At 41.9% G+C, this 18,610-nt stretch overlaps 1 long non-coding RNA gene across 2 annotated transcripts in view; it reads left to right on the plus strand.

Annotated features, from left to right (window-relative positions):
* The first annotated feature begins 2,089 nt into the window (after positions 1-2,089).
* Positions 2,090-18,610, plus strand: part of LOC122549556 — a 31,034-nt gene continuing 14,513 nt past the window's right edge. Inside the window, exons 1-2 of one of the 2 annotated variants that reach the window (XR_006311575.1) lie at positions 2,090-2,203; positions 5,545-5,642. This is a non-coding gene — a long non-coding RNA (uncharacterized LOC122549556). The remainder of the gene's footprint in view (positions 2,204-5,544; positions 5,643-18,610) is intronic. The other variant, XR_006311576.1, reaches the window with a different exon arrangement.

Below are 18,610 nucleotides of genomic sequence, written 5' to 3' on the forward strand. Positions count from 1 at the left end.
CTGCCATGAACCCATTCCTGGAGGATGCAGTTTCCTTCCCTTTACTGCTGTCTGTGGATTCTTGGACCACCAACTGCTGCCACCATGATCAGAGAAATGAACAGTAATAGCCTTTATTAACCAAAACACAGCACACTAGAAAGGGTACGATATGGTGTGATTGGGATTTAAATATTGGTTCCGGTTCCATCTTGTTCTGTCAGCATCCTGACATAGCTCCTTATTCATGTACTCAGTGGTTAAGTTTGGTATAAAGTTTCAGCTAACCTGTGCACAAGGAGCAACAAAGCTAGCAAGTTAAATTTTAGGCTGGCAATAGGAGACTGAGCTGTCATCTTAAGAGCAAGTGGAGACTCTCATTGTAGTGACTGTAGGAAGGTCAGCCAGGTAGACCTAATAGAGTATGAGTTCCTTGATTGGGGCTGTTAGTCTGATCTAAACAGCAGTGTCAGAGGTTCTGTTCACTCTGAGAGTTGTCTCTGAGGAAGCTAGGTCAGTGTCAACGACACTCCACGTGTAAATAAAGGGTGACTAGGTAATGGGATACTGGGCACTATGGAGTTATTTCAGTCATGTTGCCTTTTTTCGAGAAGGGACACTGCAGCTTGTGGCACTCGGGAACTTGACGGGCCTTTCTGTGGGAACAGGGATCCTAGGGCACAATTCCCAGCTGTCAAGACATACCGCTCAATCACTTGCTGTCAGCTCTTCTGGACTCCTCAGCACCATTGAGGAAGTAGTGGCTGCTGTCAGTACTACACACACCTGAGACCACTGGGCAGAAAGGGAGTGTAGGGTGGGAGAATGGGGAATGAGAAAGAGGGGTTGGTCAAAAGAGTGGTGAGACATAGAGTCATAGAAATGTACAGCATGGAAACAGACCCTTTGGTCCAACTCGTCCATGCTGACTAGTTATTCTAAATTAAGCCAATCCCATTTGCCAGCATTTTGCTATCTTTAAGTACTCTCCTGAACTGTGTTATTCTCGTTATTAGATGTTGATGGTTCACCACCCAACTACTTAATGTAGGCAGTCAAGCATTTGTAAGATTTTTTTCAGATAGTTTGCTACATTTCTTATGAAGCAGAAGTTTAGGTATGACACATTCATTAATTAGATTGAGAAAAGTATATAACTGTGACAATTGAGGATGGTTTACTGATACTAAGGGGATGAACAGACTGGCCCATTCTGTGCCAATAATCTCATCTAACTCTAGCTGAAATGTTAGGAAATCCTTCCTGGAGTCTTCTCTCAATTTCCTCTTGTCCATCTTCCCTCTGAAGAGGTCAATTACGTGGTGAGGATTGCCCTCTGACTGTGAGCATTTGTTGATCCACCCTGTTTTTGGGGCTATGTCAACCATTTCTCTCAATCTTTTTTAACTGATGAGCATGGGACAGCTACTCGTGATATCAGAATAACTGTTGACACATCTTTCCCACCTCCATCATAAGGTCAGTCTTCATTTTCCCTGAGAACAAATTGTTATTTTTTTTCCCCAGTTAGCAGCCCAATAACCTTCATTACCACTTGTTGAAATTCATTCATGGGATGTGGGCATCTCTGGCTCGGTCAGCATTTGTTGCTCCTCCCATCTTGCCTTTGAGAAGATTTTGATGATCTATCTTCTTGAAGTTGACATTTGTTCTTGTTTAAGAATTTCTTCTTGTGTTTGGAAAGGGGCGTGAATGCTTTAGCTGCCATTACATGAGTTCTCATACGGCAAAGAAAATGTGACAAATGTTGACTTTTAAAGGGACCCTAATTTCCAAACACAACTTTCTCAATCAGGTATAAGGTGCTTTGAATATCTTGCCACACAGCTTTCTAGCAAACACACAAGGTTTGTTTTACTCTGGATCTAACCTTATTCTGCCCTTGTCATGGAAGTGTTTAATGGGAATGGTATCTACCTGCATCTGAGATGAATACCAGAGTTAATTGGTCACTAACAGTCTCAATTGGCTCAAGGGCAGAAAAGCCATTGTGGGCCTTCACTTCACAGATTTAATAGGGTGGGAAAGAAGGTTTGCAGATTTCCCATTTGTCACTCTCCCACCTTATTAAATAAACCCTCCGACTCTGAAATCTTTCATGAAGGAAAACACAAGCACCTACATAATAAGTGTGAGACAGCTGGTGAGCAGAAAAGATGGTAAACAGGAGGGATCAGGATAGGCTGTGAACGAGAGAGAACAGGTGAGCGAAAGGATGGGAGCAAGGGGAGATCTGTGAGGGTGGGGTGTATTTGAGGGGGGGAATTAGTGAGTGGGGGATGGGCAGGGCAGTGTCATGCAGGGGGTTCAGTGAACCGGTGGGGGTTCACTGAGCAGGGGGTCATTAATGAGCAGGAGGGCTAGTGAGTGGGGAGGATTCAGTGAACAAGGGAGGGGTGGTAGTGAGCAGGGGGTGAGTCAGGGAGGGTTTGTGAACAGTAAGGAGTGAGGGATGAGGAGATCAGTGAGTGGTAGTGTTGGTGAATGGTAATGAGAGAGTAGCAAAGAGTGAGAGGGTCAATGAGCCAGTTGTAGGGAATGACCAGTGAAGGCCACAAGGGATTTTGAGGCTGCCTGGTGAATCCATTGTTTAAGGTGCTCAGGCCCAGGATTTGCTGATTAAGACTTGGCACTTGCTGATTAGTATTTGGAACACATTTGTATTATTCATGATTAATTTGGAAGATTCTACATTATTTTTTGTTCAGATGAAATAATCAATTATTGACTGTTGTTGTGAATTTTTAAAACACATTAATTTGAAGTTGTGTCCCTAATTAATCTTGGCAAAAGATGAGTGAATACTGACTACTTTCTTGAAATCTTAATGAAGTGTTGTCGACACCATCTTCTGTTTAAAATGTGTACCTAACATTTGTGGAACTGGTGGCAAATCTGATTATGATAAGAACTGTAGTTATATAAATGAAAGTCCATCAAGCATGTTATATGGTCTCCTACCTAGAACCTGATCGATCACTCCAATGCTTGATCTTTATATACCAGTGCTTGTTACCAGAACTTAGGTATGGGGAGCAATAGACCCACTAACCTCAGCACCGAATATCTTGAGGCAGTGTTGTTGCTTTTGATGCAATGATCTAGAGGAAACCTGTGTCCAAAAATTTGCACAGTTTGCCAAATAACTTTTCTCCAGTTTCCATCAAACTCATTTGTGTAGTGCTGAACCTAACTTTGGAACAGTGTAATTAGGCAAAACTTTGTAATGTCTTGTTTTTAAAAAAAGCTTCAAAAATATTCCCTATTAGAATAAAGAGGGGTAACATGGAGAATTTTGAAAATAGGCATAACAGAACCCCTAAATGGTTAAACGGTCTCTGGGGGAGAGAAAAATGAAGGTTTGGAGGAAATGAGCGGATAGACAAAGGGCTCCTCAGTCATAAGCTTCATTCCATTTAAATATTTCATTATTTAACCTTTATTTCCCTTCATGTTTGTAATGACCTGAAACCAGTGGGAAAAATCCATGCTTCGTGATCTTTGGGTCTTCTGTGTGTACAAATCTCACGTCATCAGTGTCAATTTCATTGAGAATAATAAATTTTAAATAACTGAGAATGACTTCGAAAAGGTATACAGAGTTACTCACTAGTTAATTTGATGCACGGCGATCACCTTAGAGTCTATGGACTGGATTTGTTGACGAGTGGAAATCTCATTCAGATTGTTACTCTGCCCCTTTTTTCCTTTATGAAAGGAGAGAGCTCTGCATTTCTGACAGGAAGTTCCGATCAGGGCTCCTTCAAAAATACAGAGCTATAGATTTATTCTGACAGTTCTCTTGTAGCAATCTCATGAAAATATCAGGGAAGGCAAACCTCATCCCCTTTTACAGCAGTTAGCTGCTCTATTTTGAAATGTAAAGGTCCCGATTCACAGCCAGTTTGACAGCTACTGTCAAACAATAAGTATATTGAGTAATTGGTGGTTAGGATTCCAGGATGGTGTGCATGGGATGTAGAGTGCTCGATAAATAGGGCACTAGCTGGGTTAGGTACCAGGAAAGTAATATGCCAGCTGAATAGGTTGCCTGCAGGGGAGGGGAAAGTAAATCGGAGGTACATAGAAAAGTAGAGCACAGAACAGGTCCTTTAGCCCACAATGTGCCAAGATTTAATCCTAATGTAAAATATAGTAACTTAGTCTACGCACCCCTCAACTCACTGCTATCCATGTGCCAATTACATGGGTAGAGTAGCCAAGTGGATAGGGTACCAAGGTGTGCATTGGCAAAGGACCAATAAGTGATGCAGTGTTTCAGATAGGTCAGCGTGGGTGGGGAAATCTGGAGGTAGGGTGGATTGGCTAGTGGGAACTTGGTCGGCTCCTTTTGAGGTGAAGGGAAGGATGTTGTGAAGGAGGAGAAGGTGTAGGGTCCATACTGGAGGAAAGGAGGGGTCAGTACAGAGCAGTTGAAGTGGTGAGGGATTGTTAGGGTTAGCTGCAGAGCAGGTGAAGGGAGTTCAGATCCAAAGGAGGTTAAGAGGGTGTCAGGATCAGAGTAAGGAGGAAGCTCCCGTCTCAGGAAGTAAAGGCATTTGGTATAGAGCATGTAATGGAGGGCATTTTGTTGGGTCCAGAATGGAGGAAGGAAGGTACCAATCCATAACGTGAAAGGAGTTTACAGTTAGCTTCGAAGTGGGGGAAAAGGGTGGGTTAAGTCTAGACCGGGTGAAAGAGTGTAAGATCTGGAATGGGTGAGGGGAGTCATATCTGAAGTGTTGAAGGTGGGGAGAATCAGATTTGGAGCTAGTGAAGGAGGTTTGATTCCAGAGCAGGGGAAGGGGTTCAGGTCACAGGTACTGGGTGCAGAGTAAAGAAAGATGGTGGGTGTGGGGAGATTTGTGGAGGAGGTGATTGGGGGGGGTTCAGTCCTGAAGATGAAGGCCAGTCGGGGTTGTTTCTAAAATGGTTGAAAGGGGTTTGGGCCCAGAGCCAGGAAAATGAGATCAGCTCCTAAGGGTGTCAGGGCAGGATCTGGGGGGAGGTGTAGTTTGGATATGTTGAATAGTAGGACAATGTATTTAATTATTTTAATTAATTTCATTTCAAATTCTCTGATTATAATTGAGACTTTGAGAAGGTTCCAAATGTAGGGGAATTATCCAGCAGAAAATTAAATTTCCTAGGCAGTTCTTTCGTGGTTGACCATGTTGCAGTCCACGTGAGCAACTCAAATCTCCACTGGAATGCTGACTGTCTGACCAGTGGGAAATCCAGGTCATGGTCTTAAAATAAATGAAGAAAACTGTCATTGAAACTTTTAAATAGCCATTTAGTGCACTTGTGCCCATAAGAACCAAATTACACTTAAGAACCTTTTTAAAGCTTTGTCCCCAGACAGAAATAGCAGAAATTTAATCAAATAAACACAAAGAACTGCAAATGTTGGAAATATGAAACAAAAGCAGAGAATGTGGGTAAAGCACGATAAGGCCGTCTGCATCTGTAGAGGGAACACAAGTTATAAAGTTCTGATGAGGATCACCAGACACGAAATGTTAAGTGTTTTTCTTTCCACAGATGCAGCCAGACCTGCTGAGTTTCTCCAGCACTCTCTCTAGTTTTGAAGCAGAAACTTATGTTGATTATCTATTTGATGTTAGAGGTCAGTTTTGTGGGTGAGTCCTACTTCCATTCCAGTGCTTTTCAAATCTACACCAAGATCTTGGAAACTTGACTTTTTTTCTGGAACTAATTTGATTTGAAAATTCACAATCTTTTGTGTTCACTTAATCCGTTTGGGTGAATTGTGCGGGAGAATACATACCTATTAGACGCAGCTCCATTTTGGGAGTCAATTTGTAAAATCAACCATTATGGTCCCTGTACATCCTGAGCATAGGCTTGTTTAACAGAAGATTCATGCTTCTTGTGAGTTAAAGACAGCAAATTAACCAATTTAATGTGAATGGATCTAGAAAGGAAGGAACATGCTGCAACCCTGACCTTGCCCCTCCCTCCCCTAGAAAAATTCATGTTGGGGAGGATTGAGATATTTTTTGAAAAAACTGGAACTAAACACAATGTCAATTAGCATTTCGAAAGTTTTTAAAAAATGCACCCTTAGCAGAATTCAGAAATAGCTTGCTCCCAGCATAAAGTCCGCCCACAGCATCGACATACAATATTGCCTGGCCAAATAATCTTATATGATTAAGATAACTATCATAACTTTGGCCTTACTTTGCTGTCTAATCCAACAGCTCAAGCAAAATCTGACCATGGGTTCAAATGTTTAAGGATGAATCCGCTTCAAGATAGGAGATAAGTGCAGTATCTTAGAGAGGTGGGTTGTGTGTAGCAGTATTCTGAAGATACTTACACTGCGATCAATTCTTTTCACTTTATACTCATCTGAGCAACACAAAGTTAGGGATTCTGAAGAACAGTTATACTGGACATGAAATATTATCTCAGTGAAAGTGAGGACTGCAGATGCTGGAGATCAGAGTCAAGACTAGAGTGGTGCTGGAAAAGCACAGCAGGTCAGGCAGCATCCGAGAAGTAGGAAAATTGACATTTCAGGCAAAAGCCCTTCACCAGGAATGAGTTTGGGAGCTTCCGGGGTGGAGAGATAAATAGGAGAGTGGTGGGGCTGATGAGAAGGTAGCTAAGAGTGCAATAGGTGGATGGAGGTGGAGATGAAGGTGGTAGGTCAGACAGGAGGGTGGAGCGGATAGATGGAAAGGAAGATTGGCAGGTAGGACAGGTCATGGGGACGGTGCTGAGCTGGCAGTTTGGAACTGGGGTAAGGTGGGGGGAGGGGAAGTAAGGAAACTGATGAAGTCCACATTGATGCCCTGGAGTTGAAGTGTTCCGAGGTGGAAGATGAGGTGTTCTTCTTCCAGGTGTCGGGCGGTGGAGGCGGCCCAGAACCTGCATGTCCTCAGAATGGGAGGGGGAGTTGAAATGTTCAGCCACGGGGCGGTGGGGTTGATTGGTGTGGATGTCCCGGAGATGTTCCTTAAAGCGGTGTGTGAGAAGCCGTCCAACCTGTCAACTCAGCACCATCCTCATGACCTGTCCTAACTGCCAATCTTCCTTTCCATCTATCCGCTCCACCCTCGTCTGTGACCTATCACCTTCATCCCCACCTCCATCCACCTATGAAATATTATCTGTTTTTCTCTTCACATAACAACATACCAGACCTGCTGAGTTCTCTAGTACTTACTGTTTACATTTCAGAAAATTAGGATGCAGGTAAGTCAAGTAATTAGTCATAGAGTCAGAGAGATGTACAGCACAGAAACAGACCCTTCTGTCCAACTCGTCCATGCTGACCAAATATCCCAACCTAATCTAGTCCCATTTGCCACACTTTAGAAAGAGAGTTCTTGCAAGGGTTGTGCAGTAAAGGAATAAATTAATCTTGATACAATTATAGAAGGCTTTGTGGGTAACAAATCTTGAATACAGTGTGCAGTTTTAGTCTCCATCCTTAAGGAGAAATATACTTGTATTAGAGGTGGTACAACAAAGATTTACTAAATTAAATCATGTGATAGAAAGGTTTTCCTATGCAGAGAGACTGAGTAAATTGGGTCTTTATTCTCTGAAATTTAGAATATACAGGCTGATCACATTCAAGTATACAAGATTCTGAAAGGGATTGACAAGGTAGAGTTTGAGAGATTGTTTTCACGTCAGGGAATCTAAAGCACAGGGCATCATTTCAGGAGAAACAACAGGTACTGAGATAAAGAAAAATTTCTTCACTTAAAAATGGTTGTGAATCTTTGGAATCCTTTGTCCTAACAATTTGAGGCTGGATTAGATGTATTTTCGATCTGACAATGAATCAAGCAATTTGGGAAATTTAGGCAGGGCAGTAGAGAGCTGAAAGCCAACATCAAGAATGATTATATTGAATAGTAGAGCATGTTCAACAGACCATATGGTCTACCTTGTTCCTGTTTCATGTGTTCCGAGTAGGTAGTTCACAAATCCAACATATCTTCAAATCACCTTTACATCTATTGGTTTCAGCTCAACTGCCATAGCTTACACCTCATTTATTTTCAACTCACTCATGGAATGTGAGTGTTGCTGGCTGGGCTAGCATTTATTACTTATCCCTAGTTAGCCTTGAGAAGATGGCGGTGAGCTGCCTCCTTGAATGGCTGTAATCCATGTGATGTTGGTAGGACCCACAATGCCATAAGGGAATCCAGGATTTTGGATATATTTCCAAGTCAGGTTGGTGAGTGGCTTGGAGGGGAACTTGCATTTGGGTATTCCCATATATCTGTTGCCCTTGTCCTTTGAGATACTAGTGGGTTTGGAAAGTGATGGTCATAGTCAGTGAGAAACCTTCCTTTGGCAGCATGTAACTGAGCGTCTTGACTTCAGTCATCATTATTATATTTTTCTTCAGTGATATCAGCTTCAGTTACATCTGGTGAGCTTTCTCTGGCAGTCACATGAGATTCCAATCTCATTGTGGGCGGCAAGGTGGCACAGTGGTTAGCACTGCTGCCTCACAGTGCTAGAGACCCGGGTTCAATTCCCAACTTGGGCAACTGTCTGTGTGGAGTTTGCACATTCTCCCCGTGTCTGCATGGGTTTCCTCCGGGTGCTCCGGTTTCCTCCCACAGTCCAAAGATGTGCAAGTTAGGTGAATTGGCCATGCTTAATTACCCCTAGTGTTAGGTGAAGGGGTAAATGTAGGGGAAAGCGTCTGGGTGGGTTGCTCTTCAGAGGGTTGGTGTGGACTTGTTGGGCTGAAGGGCCTGTTTCCACACTGTAAGTAAGTAATCCAATGATGGCCAGTGATGGTATCTTCATCATGTTCACATCTATATACAGCCGATCATCCACCACCACCTGAAGCAGTAGAAATTCAAAACTGTATGTTTACCCATCTGTACTTTTCCAGTGGCATCCATAGTGCAGTCAAAAAACAGTTTATTGCATCAAGCTTTCTTTGCCCATATGCATTCTTAAGATCTACGCTAGTAAATGCCCTTGATTTTGCACTTTGAGGCAGAATTTCCTCAATGGTTAGCATAGAATAGTGAAATTGCTGAGTGAATTCTTTTGGATCCATACACATTCTTACCTTTTCTAGGTTTTTATGTTGTTACTGTGAATTGTTATCACACATCTGAGGCCTGTGAAAACATCATGTTAATTGTTAAATAAAAACAAAACAATAAATCAAACATAAATAATGCTGGAGAAACTCTGTAGGTCTAGCAGCATTTGTGGAGAGAAAAAAACATAGCTAATGTTTCAAGTCCAGTATAACTCTTCCTCAGAACTGAAGAAGAGTTCTGAAGAACAATCATACTGGACTCAAAGTGTTAACTTTGTTTCTTTCTCTACAGCTGCTGCCAGACCTGCTGAGTTCCTCCAGCATTCTGTGTTAAGATCTATTAGCTAGTCAATAGTGTGCTGTTGTCCAACACATTAAAAATCTCTTCAGATACTTGGAGGTTCCCAGCTCAAACCTTTAACTTGTTCACCTCAGATAACTGAGTGTTGCTTTGTTTCCATTCTCTGGAATTGAAGAACTTCCATCTCAATGTGTTGGACTTTCCTCTTAGTTTATCACCTTGATGAAAACATTCTGATTTCTTAGAGCTGCTAGTTTACATTTAACAGCACAATTTTCATGTTACCAACTTGAGCAACTTTACACAAGTCTGCAAAGGTCATAATTTCCACGTAGCATCAGTATCTATCTGGCATTTCACATTAATTTGATGCTCTGCTGCAGACAGCATTTCAATATTCACAGAGGAATTTCTACTTTATGACTTGACCATATTAATACCAAGTTATTCTTGGGTGTGGAGTATTTCTTCCGAATAATTGTCTGCTTTCTTTTTGTAAACAGTCACTATCAGTTGGATTTCCTGCTTTCCAGTACAACGCTTGCAGTTTGTTGCATTAGTTAGATTGTATTCAATCTTTTAATAAAGCTTTCCATAATTTCAAATACCTCTGTCAGGTCACCCCTCCACCTTTTTTTCAAGAGGAACATACCCAACCTGCCAATCCTTTCCTGATTTGTACACCCACATATTTTAGGTAATGTCTTTCTCAAGTTTCTCTGCAGTTTCTTCAAGATCTCTATAATTTTTAATACGCTGACCGGATCTGCTCTATGTGCAGGCTGATCAAAGGTCAATATCCAGGCTTTGTGTAACTTCCTAACTTTTCAATTTAACCAGTTAGAAATAAAGTCTACTGCTTGGTTTGCTTTTTATTAATCGCTTTGCCAACTTGATTAGATTAGATTACTTTTTAGATTAGATTACTTACAGTGTGGAAACAGGCCCTTCGGCCCAACAAGTCCACACTGACCCGCCGAAGCGCAACCCACCCATACCCCTACATTTACCCCTTTAACCTAACACTACGGGCAATTTAGCGTGGCCAATTCACCTGACCCGCACATCTTTGTGACTGTGGGAGGAAACCGGAGCACCCGGAGGAAACCCACGCAGACACGGGGAGAATGTGCAAACTCCACACAGTCAGTCGCCTGAGTCGGGAATTGAACCCGGGTCTCTGGCGCTGTGAGGCAGCAGTGCTAACCACTGTGCCACCGTGCCGCCCACAGATTGTATTACAATCTTCAGTCGTTGCTGTCATTAGGAATTTGTGTAGACTGTTGAAAGGGCAACAATAATTTTATATTATTACAGTTTCCATGAAATTTGTTTATGGTTCCTATAGAAGTGCTTGTTACTTTGACGAAGCGTATAAGCATAATGACTTCTATTCTCCAGATACAGAAATACAAAATTATCTTAATGTTTGGAAAATGATCAACCACATTTTAATCCCTGTTCAGTGTTGTTTGTCTATCTTATTTGCAGACAGCAACAGATTTATAGCTAATTCTGGGCATGTTTTCACTTTTTAAAATAATAGCACTTGATCCCAGTCTACCACCCATGAAGATTAACTTGTGCCGCCAGCACAAAACACAAAATGCAGTTTAGTGCTGAGCAATAATTTGGTTTATTAAACTGTAATTCAACTGCTTTCATTGCTAAGGGAATGCCTTATATTGTGAGTCAACTAAAGTGATTGCATAATTTTACGATTAAGAAGAACAGATTCAGGAGCTTATAACATGGGAGTAACATACCTTAGTGATATGATGTTGTAAACCATGAAATCGATGCCCAAGTGAATCATTTAATGTTATAGCATTTGAGTGCTTCAGAGCATTTATGTTCCACAATAAATGTTGCCTAGGATGATAAAGCTTCACATTTTCTAATGCGCAAGGAGCATACTCTTCAGATAGGACACTGATAACTGTGTCCACCTCCACCAACCACGATAACCATCTGTGAGGAGAGCAAAGATCATGTTGCCTGTGGCAGTGAACATTTATTCAACTAGTTTCTTCTTGGCTGTAGCTGGAAATACTTGCCACATCTCTCCTTTAGCATGTAAAGTTGTAAAATGGGCAAATAATTGAGGTCCATTGAGGCATGATTGTATCTCAAGTTCACTTGCCAGAGAGAAGCAAGAGGAATGATATTGAGGCTTCTCTAGGATAGCAGTCTTTCCCAGGTTACAGGAATCTGTTGATTGGATGCATGGTGCTTTACAGATCTCAGAGTGAGTGAAAGGGATTTCACTGGAGCTCAGGAAAAATGAGAGGAGACCTTAGTGAAACATAAAATATTCTTAGAGGCTTGAGAGGTAGTGGATCCCGAAAGGTTGTATCTCATTCTGGGAGAGTCTAGAGCAAGAAGGCATAATCTCATAGTAAGGAGTTTAAGACAGAAGTTAGGAGGTTTGTTTTTGTCTTAGTGGGTGATGTATCTGTGAAGTTTTTTCCACAGTGGGCTGTCAAGGCTGGGCTTTGAAATTTCTTTCAGTATCCCTATCTTCAAAGCTGAGATACAGATTTTTCATTCAGCATATAATCAAAGGTTATGGGCAAAGATAGGAAAGTAGAGTTGAGGATTATCAGATCAACCATGATCTCATTGAATGGTAGAGTGCACTTAATGTACTCAGCAGCTTACTGCTGCTCCTATAATCATGGTATCTCCTTAATATCTAGCTAGTATTTGACCTAATACAGAAAGTCAGGCAAGCAAGGACCTGGTATCCAGGCAGCAGTCATGCCTTTAATATATAACTGGCCATTCTGCTAGCTGTGTAAACCTTAATTTAGGATATCTCTACACGGGCACTTGCTTTCTAATCTGTCAACAACTCGCCAGGCTCAATGAGGCAAATGAACAGTGGGAAAAGCTTCTTAAATAAAACTGTCAATCTGGTATGCTTTGAGGAAGGACTTGATAGATCATGCATCTTGCAAGAAATTGGTAAGCACATGGCGAGCAATGCACAGGGTGTCTGAGAGAAGAAGTGCTTTGACAGGCAACTTCTTACTTGACCTTGGCTAGAGCTCTTCAGTTACGCTGTTCAATTGCTTCTTGAACCAGAGTGGTACATATTGTGCAGGTATGCTCACAGTGCTGTTAGTGCAGGAGCTCCAGGATTTTGACTTACTGACAGTGTGATAATTAGTGGCAATGTAGCTCCAAGTCAGGATAGTGTGGGGCTTGGAGAGAAACTTGCAAGTAATGATATTCCTATGCATCTGCTGTTCTTGATTCTCAAGAAGGTAGAGGTTGCAAGATGGAAGGTGAGTTCTTTTCGATGACACACACAATGCTGCCACTGTGTGTCAATGGTGGAGGGAGCAAAATTTGCAGGTGGATTGGGAATCAAGTGGGCTGCTTTGACCTGGATGATGTTGATCTTCTTTGCTGTTGGAGCTACACTCTTTCAGACAAGTGGGCAGTATTCTGGCTCCTGACCTGTGCCTTGTGGACAGGCTTTGAGGAGTTAGGGGGTGAGTTATTCTCCATAAAATTCCTAACCTCTGACTTGCTCTTGTCGCCATATGTGGCTGCTTCACTTCAGTTTCTGGCCATTAGTAACTCCTAAAATGTTGACAAGATGTGGATTCAATTATGATAATGCAATTGGATATCAAGGGGAGATGGTTAGATACCTCCTTGTTGGAAATGGTCAATACCTGGCATTTATGTAGTGCAAATATTTCACTCCAAACTTAACAGCATCCTGGTTTTGCTGCATTTAGACATGAACTGCTTAAGTGGCTATGGAGGGAGGATCATTGAAGCTGAAGAAGGCGGGATCTTGGATGGCACACTAAGAAACTGAATTTTTAGATTTTGGGGAAGAAATCCAGGGGGAGTAACTCTAAGGTTGAAGCATAGTTTCTGCCTCCTGTGTTTTACTGATTTTTGAAAAGAAAAATGCTTCTGTTAGAAGCTGTTGTAATAGCACATAATTAGAATATATTCTATCAATGTATTTCAGAAAGGCATATTCCATCATCATTAGTATGTTCCAAGATGCTCTTTTTACAAACTGGGGATCTGTTTCAATATTTACTTTACCTCATGGCAATACTCCTTTGACCGTGGTACGTGCAAGTCTTCCTTCCAGATTGCATGTCAGGTAATGTAAATATAGTGCTTGGAAAGAGAGGCAGGTGCCAATCATTTTAACTAAGACAAACTCAAACCAATCTTAAAGGGACAATTCAATACCCTGTCAGTCTCACTGTGCAAATAAAATGCACAAACCTTCACCTTTTATGTGTGCTTGGTAAGACTCATTTCCTAACATTTAAAACCTAAGAAAAGGTCACAGCACAAATATAAATCACAGACTAATAAAAATATTAGCAATACAAGAATGATTTAGTTCTCTCTATTAGACCCAAATCTCAAACCACTTTCTAAATAGGGTTCCAGCGTTGACCTTTTCAATTTAAACCTTTTCAGGTTTGTGAAGAAAGTCATCAACACCAGAGGTGTTCTTATTTTATTGCTGCAGCCAAAATAAAATCTAAACTGCAGTGTGTATTAGCTTCTCACTGAATTTAACTATTACTCTTTCGAAATGCAAAACTTGTATTTTTGTTTCAGTGGAAGCTAAGCCTTCACTTTGTTTTTATTTTTCTGTTTACAATCCTAGGCAATATAATCTCTGTCATTTTTCTGTGTTCATAGAATCACAGATTTGTTATAGTACAGAAGGAAGCCATTCAGCTCATTGTCTGCACCAACTCTCTGAGCATTATGACTGAGATCTATTCTCAAGTCTCTTCTCCACAACTTGGACTATTGACTTGATTTAAATAATTATATAAGGTCCTTTTAAATTGCTTGCATCACTCTTCCAGGCAGCGTGTTTCAGACCCTATTTACTCACTGTGTTGTGACGGTACTGGGTCTTTGAGTCGTGATATATCCTGTTTCTCTTACAGAATGGTGTTGTCACAGTGGTTCTGGCAGGCAGTTGGTTAAATGCTTTGGTCTCCCTGCGTATTCTTTTTTGAAAATGAGACTTAAAAGGGTTTAAATTCAAGAGACGGTGGGGGTCAGGGCTCACACAGACCCTGGAAGGCTTTTACTTGGAACTCTGGCTGCTGGAGCTGAAAGCTTGTGTTTACTGCTGCTAGAGTGATGTCTTAAACAGTGAGGCTTCCTCTTAGAAATCAAAAAGGGCAGATATTTCCTTTTGTGTTTCTTTCTTCTGGACTGGAAAGAGGCTGCACATGAGAATAATCTGTATGGCTGAACTGCATTTTTGCCAATGGATGCTGCCTATATTGGAACAGTTGGTGATGAGTCGTTTAAATAATATATTTTCTTAGGTATTTCAATAAAGTTATGCCAATTCTTCATTTTGTTGTATTTTAATTGTGCTCATAGAGTCATAGAGATGTACAGCATGGAAACAGACCCTTTGGTCCAACCTGTCTATGCTGACCAGACATCCCAAGGCAATCATGTCCCACCTGCCAGCACCCAGCCCATATCCCTCCAAACCCTCCCTATTCATGTACCCATCCAAATGCTTCTTAAATGTTGCAATTGTGCCAGCCTCCACCACATCCTCTGGCAGCTCATTCCATATACGTACCACCCTCTGTGTGGTATAGATCACGTTAGCCAACCTCCAGTCTTCTGGCACCTCACCTGTGACTATCGATGATACAAATATCTCAGCAAGAGGCCTAGCAATCACTTCTCTAGCTTCCCATAGAGTTCTCGGGTATACCTGATCAGGTCCTGGGGATTTATCCACTTTAAACCGTTTCAAGACATTCAGCACTTCCTCCTCTGTAATCTGGACATTTTGCAAGATGTCATCATCTATTTCCCTGCAGTCTATATCTTCCATATCCTTTTCCACAATAAATACTGATGCAAAATATTTGTTTAGTATCTCCCCCATTTTCTGCAGCTCCACACAAAGGCCGCCTTGCTGATCTTTGAGGGGCCCTATTCTCTCCCTACTTACCCTTTTGTCCTTAATATATTTGTAAAAACCCTTTGGATTCTCCTGAACTCTATTTGCCAAACAGGCCCCAAAGTGCTCCCCCACTGACACCTCAGTCACCTGCCCTGCCTTATTTCTCAAGAGTAGGTCACGTTTTGCACCTTCTCTAGTAGGTACATTCACATACTGAATCAGAAAATTGTTTTGTACACACTTAACAAATTCCTCTCCATCTAAACCCTCAACACTATGGCAGTCCCAGTCTATGTTTGGAAAGTTAGAAATCCCCTACCATAACCACCCTATTATTCTTACAGATAGCTGAGATCTCCTTACAAATTTGTTTCTCAATTTCCGTCTGACTATTAGGGGGTCTGTAATACAATCCAAATAAGGTGATCATCCGTTTCTTATTTCTCAGTTCCATCCAACTAACTTTCTGGATGTATTTCCGTGAATATCCTCCCTCAGCACAGCTGTAATACTATCCGTTATCAAAAATGCCACTCCTGTAATACAATCCAAATAAGGTGATCATCCGTTTCTTATTTCTCAGTTACATCCAGAAAGTTAGTTGGATGGAACTATTTCCGTGAATATCCTCCCTCAGCACAGCTGTAATACTATCCGTTATCAAAAATGCCACTCCCCCTCCTCTCTTGCCTCCCTTTCTATCCTTTCTGTAGCATTTGTATCCTGGAACATTAAGCTGCCAGTCCTGCCCATCCCTAAACCATGTTTCTGTAATTGCTATGATATCCCAGTCCCATGTTCCTAACCATGCCCTGAGTTCATCTGCCTTCCCTTTTGGGCCCCTTGTATTGAAATAAATACCGTTTAATTTATTAATCCTACCTTTCCGTGCTTGCCCTGACTGTTTGACTCCCTTCTGTTCTCAACTGTACCAGTCTCGGATTGATTTCTTTACTCACTATCTCCCTGGGTCCCACCCCCCACCTTACTATTTTAAATCCCCTTGAGCCACTGTAGCAAATTTCCCTGCTATTATATTAGTTCCCTTCCAATTTAGGTGGGATCCATCCTTCTTGTACAGGTCACTTCTACCCCAAAAGAGATTCCAATGATCCAAAAATGTGAATCCTTCTCCCATACACCAGCTCCTCAGCCATGCATTCATCTGCTCTATCCTCCTATTCCTGCCCTCACTAGCTCAGAGCACTGGGAGTAATCCAGATATTACTACACTCGATGACCTCCTTTTTAAATTTCTGCCTAACTCCCTGTAATCTCCCTTCAGAATCTCAACCTTTTCCCTTCCTATGCCATTGGTTCCAATGTGGGCAAATGACCTCTTGCTGGCCCCTCTCCCCCTTGAACATTCTGCACCCTCTCTGAGACATCCTTGATCCTGGCACCAGGGAAACAACACACCATTCTGCTTTATCGCCGCTGGCCACAGAAACGTCTGTCTGTACCTCGGACTACAGAATCCCCTAACACAATTGATCTCTTGGAACCCGACGTACCCCTCGTTGGATTAGAGCCAGTCTCAATACCAGAAACTTGGCTGTTTGTGCTACATTCCCCTGAGAATCCCCTAGCTGCCTACCTCTCTTACCTTTCTTGGAGTTAACCCATCTGTGTGACTGCACCTGAGACTTTTCCCCCCTTTCTATAACTGCCATCCATCACATAGTGTTGCAAATTCCTAATTGCTTCTGACTGTCTCTCCAATCGATCCATTCGATCTGATAAGATTCGCAGCCAACAGCATTTATGGCAGATATAATCTGCAGTAACCCTTAAACTCTCTTTAAACTCCCACATCTGACAAGAAGTACATTTCACCCTACTAAAGGCCATTTTTGCTCCTTCACAATCTATAGACCTAGAAAATAACACCGTCTTATTCCTCTACAAAATACTTCCCCAGGTTTAATTATTAGTTATGGCTTATACTTTAAGTTAAACAAGAGACATATCTCCAAAAACATATAATCAAGAAAGAACCCACTCTACTCACTGTTGGACGCACTTAAAACAACAATTGACTTATCTGATTCTGTGCTGTGAACTTTGCCCAAACAGGTTCCTCCAAGATTAGTTGTGAATTTCACTGTTTGTGAATTTTCCCAGACGTACGCCGATGTCCAGCGATACATGAATTCAAACAGCGAAGGCGGTAACCGTGCAGGTTCTCGCTCGCGCTCTCGCTCTCTCCTGCACTGTCCTCACCATGTGCTTCCTTTGTCTGTTCTTCTCCCTTTTAAAAAGGCTGTTGTTTTGACTTTTTTTTTCCAAAGTTACAAAACGATGCAACAGCATATGAAACAGTAATTGCTGCTCCTAGAAATCGAGGAAATCTCCTCCAGGACCTAAAATACCTCAAAAGGAGCAGCTGTTACAGCCAGAAAATTTTCCCGTCCTCTGTAAGAGTAAAATCTGTTTTGATTAAAGCTTAATCGTGGCCTAAACGAGTCATATTTGGAACACAGTGCCTAACACTTATCTTTAAGAACTGAAGTTAGGCTCTAGGCTATTTCCATTATATACTTTGGTGGGGGGTGGGGGGAGGTGGGGGTGTTTGGTTTGGTCCATAACAGTGTGAAAATCCTTTATTTCACATCACATAGGTTTCTTGTATAAATTACCTTCATTTGTGCTCTCTCATACAATCTTTTTATGAGCAGGAACAGTTCCTCCCTAACCTCTCTGTCCACACCCCTCGTGATTTTGAAAACTCTTAACTCTCCTCTTAGCTTTCTCCTTTCCAGAAAACATTTCCAACTTATCCATTCTATGTTCATAACTGAAGGTGGCCGTGTGTGGAATCAACTTCTGTATTGTTTCCAATGCGGTCACATCCTTCCAAAAGTGTGACTCTCAGAACTGTGCAAAAAGACTCGAGCAGAACATCTTTGCTCTTGTACTCCATGCCCCTATTGGTAAGGCCTCCAGTTTTTATTAACTGTTCTATTTCCCAGTCCTGCCATGTTGTCCTACCCCAGTTTACAATGCAAGCTTGGAAATTGTCCTCTGTACACCAAAATCAAGGTCATTAATCTAAATAAGGAACGAATGGCATTTTGGCTCAGTGGTTAGCACTGTTGCTTTGCAGCACCAGGGATCCAAGTTTAATTCCAGCCTCAGGTGACTATCTGTGTGGAGTTTGCATGGTCTCTTTGTGTCTGTGTGGTGTCATCTGGATGCTCTGGTTTCCTCCCACAGTCCAAAGATGTGCAGGTTAGGTGGATTGGCCATGCTAAATCGCCCATAGGCTGGGTGGGTTACAGGGGAAATGAAGGGTGACAGGGATGGG

This window comes from Chiloscyllium plagiosum, chromosome 4 (assembly GCF_004010195.1).
Source record: "Chiloscyllium plagiosum isolate BGI_BamShark_2017 chromosome 4, ASM401019v2, whole genome shotgun sequence".
Lineage (NCBI taxonomy): Eukaryota > Metazoa > Chordata > Chondrichthyes > Orectolobiformes > Hemiscylliidae > Chiloscyllium > Chiloscyllium plagiosum.